This window comes from Heteronotia binoei, chromosome 9 (genome assembly GCF_032191835.1).
Source record: "Heteronotia binoei isolate CCM8104 ecotype False Entrance Well chromosome 9, APGP_CSIRO_Hbin_v1, whole genome shotgun sequence".
In the NCBI taxonomy this organism is placed as follows: domain Eukaryota; kingdom Metazoa; phylum Chordata; class Lepidosauria; order Squamata; family Gekkonidae; genus Heteronotia; species Heteronotia binoei.
The window spans coordinates 118,887,963-118,892,268 of NC_083231.1; the positions used below are offsets into that span (position 1 = coordinate 118,887,963).

General features: G+C 49.3%; 1 non-coding gene across 1 annotated transcript; it reads left to right on the forward strand.

Moving 5' to 3' along the window:
• The first annotated feature begins 3,854 nt into the window (after positions 1-3,854).
• TRNAT-AGU (transfer RNA threonine (anticodon AGU)) lies at positions 3,855-3,927 on the forward strand. Its single transcript has one exon. It is a non-coding gene; the product is annotated as a tRNA-Thr (tRNA).
• The last annotated feature ends 379 nt before the right edge of the window (positions 3,928-4,306 follow it).

Below are 4,306 nucleotides of genomic sequence, written 5' to 3' on the forward strand. Positions count from 1 at the left end.
GTCACATAAGAACATAAGAGAAGCCCTGTTGGATCAGGCCAGTGGCCCCTCCAGTCCAACACTCTGTGTCACATAAGAACATAAGAGAAGCCCTGTTGGATCAGGCCAGTGGCCCCTCCAGTCCAACACTCTGTGTCACATAAGAACATAAGAGAAGCCCTGTTGGATCACGCCAGTGGCCCCTCCAGTCCAACACTCTGTGTCACATAAGAACATAAGAGAAGCCCTGTTGGATCAGGCCAGTGGCCCCTCCAGTCCAACACTCTGCGTCACATAAGAATACAAAAGAAGCCATGTTGGATCGGGCCAGTGGCCCATCCAGTCCAACACTCTGTGTCACATAAGAACACAAGAGAAGCCCTGTTGGATCAGGCCAGTGGCCCATCCAGTCCAACACTCTGCGTCACATAAGAACACAAGAGAAGCCATGTTGGATCAGGCCAGTGGCCCCTCCAGTCCAACACTCTGCGTCACATAAGAACACAAGAGAAGCCATGTTGGATCAGGCCAGTGGCCCCTCCAGTCCAACACTCTGCGTCACATAAGAACACAAGAGAAGCCATGCTGGATCAGGCCAGTGGCCCATCCAGTCCAACACTCTGTGTCACATAAGAACACAAGAGAAGCCATGTTGGATCAGTCCATTGGCCCATCCAGTCCAACACTCTGTGTCACATAAGAACATAAGAGAAGCCATGTTGGATCAAGCCAATGGCCCATTCCAGTCCAACACTCTGTGTCCACATAAGAACATAAGAGAAGCCCTGTTGGATAAGGCCAATGGCCCATCCAGTCCAACACTCTGTGTCACATAAGAACACAAGAGAAGCCATGTTGGTTCAGGCCAGTGACCCATCCAGTCCAACATTCTGTGTCACATAAGAACACAAGAGAAGCCATGTTGGATCAGTCCATTGGCCCATCCAGTCCAACACTCTGTGTCACATAAGAACATAAGAGAAGCCATGTTGGATCAAGCCAATGGCCCATCCAGTCCAACACTCTGTGTCACATAAGAACATAAGAGAAGCCCTGTTGGATAAGGCCAATGGCCCATCCAGTCCAACACTCTGTGTCACATAAGAACACAAGAGAAGCCATGTTGGTTCAGGCCAGTGACCATCCAGTCCAACACTCTGTGTCACATAAGAACACAAGGGAAGCCATGTTGGATCAGTCCATTGGCCCATCCAGTCCAACACTCTGTGTCACATAAGAACACAAGAGAAGCCATGCTGGATCAGGCCAGTGGCCCATCCAGTCCAACACTCTGTGTCACATAAGAACACAAGAGAAGCCATGTTGGATCAGTCCATTGGCCCATCCAGTCCAACACTCTGTGTCACATAAGAACATAAGAGAAGCCATGTTTGGATCAAGCCAATGCCCATCCAGTCCAACACTCTGTGTCACATAAGAACATAAGAGAAGCCCTGTTGGTTCAGGCCAGTGACCCATCCAGTCCAACACTGTGTTACACAGTGGCACAGTCATACACTACCAATGTGTACCAGATCCGTTTCAAGGTTTTAATATTAACTTTTAAAGCCTTACGTGGTCTCGGACCTACATACCTACGGGACCGTCTCTCCCCATACAAGCCCCGGAGGCTTCTACAATTGGCCATCCAACATCTTCTGATTATCCTTGGCCCAAAGGACGTCCGGCTTGCCTCTACCAGGGCCAGGGCCTTTTCGGCCCTGGCCCCAACCTGCTGGATTCAGCTCCCCAAGGAGATATGGGCCCTACTGGATTTACTGCTATTCCAGAGGGCCCGTAAAACGAAGCTGTTCCGCCAGGCTTTTGGCTGAGGCAGGCGGACGTCCTCACACCATCTAATCGGCCTCCCTGCACCGATCGCATCCTGTGTTTTAATTTGTGAATGATGTTCATATCACTGACGCGGCCTTATTTTATTTCATTTTAATGGTTTTAACTGTTTACTTTTAACTTTTATTGTGTGATTTGTTTTATCATGTTGTAATCTGCCCTGAGTCCGACTTGGGAAAGGCGGACTAGAAATCCGCAACATAAAAATCAAATTAAAAAAGGTGCCATCGGAAGGTCCACCAGTGGGGCCAGGACACCAGAAGCCCTCACCCTGTTGCCCCTCCCAAGCACCAAGAATACAAAGCTTCACTTGCCCCAGACAGAGAAAAAGACGACACTGAACATATGAAGCTGCCTTATACTGAATCAGACCCTCGGTCCATCAACATCAGTCTTGTCTACTCAGACTGGCAGCGGCTCTCCAGGATCTCAAGCTGAGGTTTTTAAGCCTACTTGCCTGGACCCTTTTTGGGGATACCAGGATTGAACCTGGGACCTTCTGCTTATCAAGCAGATGCTCTACCACTGAGCCACGGTGGATTTATATTCTGCCCTCCATCCTGAGTCTCAGAGCGGCTCACAATCTCCTTTATCTTCCTTCCCCACAACAGACACCCTGTGAGGTGGGTGGGGATGAGAGGGCTCTCACAGCAGCTGCCCTTTCAAGGACAACCTCTGCCAGAGCTATGGCTGACCCAAGGCTATGCTAGCAGCTACAAGTGGAGGAGGTGGGGAATCTAACCCAGTTCTCCCAGATAAGAGAGCTCTGACTGACCCAAGGCCATGCTAGCAGGTGCAAGTGGAGGAGTGGGGAATCAAACCTGGTTTCTCCCAGATAAGAGTCCGCCACACTTAACCACTACACCAAACTGGCTCCCAATAATACTACGGTTATTAGCCACTTATTGACCTCTGCTGCATATGTTTATCCAATCCCCTGAAGCTGTCTATGCTTGCTGCCACCTCCTGTGGCAGGGAATTCCATGTGTGAGTCATCCTTTTGGTGAAGAAGGACTTCCTTTTATCCGTTCTAACCCGACTGCTCGGCAATTTCATTGAGTGCCCACGAGTTCTTGTATTGTGAGAAAGGGAGAAAAGGACTTCTTTCTCTGCCTTCTCATGCATAATCTTGTAAATCTCTATCGTGTCACCCCTCAGTGGACGTTTCTCCAAGCTAAAGAGCCCCAGAGAATCATCATGGTGTGACTGAAGGTCAGCGACAGCGGCCATTTTATGGCTGGCTCTGCTCTGGCAGCAACTTGTTTTTTGGCAGCCATTTTGTGGCTGTATCCATCGTGGTGTGTGAGAATTCTGAAGGTGTCCAAACGGTCGGGGATTCCTGGTCTCTGCCTGGTGGCAGGTCTCCAGGGCCTCAACCTAAGAAGGCCGTTTCTCAGTACGTGGAGACGCCACGAGCCGAAACTGAGACCTCAGTATTCAGAATGTACTTTTGGAGAAGGGAGGAGTAGGGTTTTAATACCTTGCTTTCCCCTACCTGAAGGAGTCCCAAAGCAGCTTGCAATAGCCTTTCCTTTCCTCTCTCAGTGAAAGTCTTTGCCCAGAAACTATCGTAAGACTCCTTGAGTATATGCTTTATTAAAAGATCAGCTTTATTAAAAGATCAGATAGCAAACATTATCAGCATGCGATTTGCAAGACTGTGTCTTGCCAGAATAACGTGGGTGGGCAGGTCCCCGATAATTATACCTCCTGAAATAACGGCTCCCCTTTTCCCACATCTGCCAAAGTAATTTGAATTAGATATTATTAAGTCTTTTCTCAGCTATTATGAAGTTGCTTTTATCAAGGGGAGGGACTGTGGCTCAGTGGTAGAGCATCTGCTTGGTAAGCAGAAGGTCCCAGGTTCAATCCCCGGGTTTCCAACTAAAAAGGGTCCAGGGAAATAGGCGTGAAAAACCTCAGCTTGAGACCCTGGAGAGCCGCTGCCAGTCTGAGTAGACAGTACTGACTTTGATGGACCCAGGCTCTGATTCAGTAGAAGGCAGCGTCATATGTTCATGGAAAGGGATGGTGGCTCAGTGGTAGAGCATCTGCTTAGTAAGCAGGAGGTCCCAGGTTCAATCCCTGGCATCTCCAACTAAAACGGGTCCAGGCAAGTAGGTGTGAAAAACCTCATCTTGAGACCCTGGAGAGCCGCTGCCAGTCTGAGTAGACAATACTGACTTTGATGGACCGAGGGTCTGATTCAGTAGAAGGCCGCTTCGTATGTTTATATGTCTTCATACATTCCACATGCTCTTCCCAATTCAGTTGGTCCATATCAGCATTGCCCAGAGAAATAGGGCTGCCAAACCACCAGGCAGGGTTTCTCCCGTTTGGGAGGTCCCCAACCCACTGGCCCGCATAACATAAGAGAAGCCCTGTTGGATCAGGCCAGTGGCCCATCCAGTCCAACACTCTGTGTCACATCAGAACATAAGAGAAGCCATCTTGGATCATGCCAATGGCCCATCCA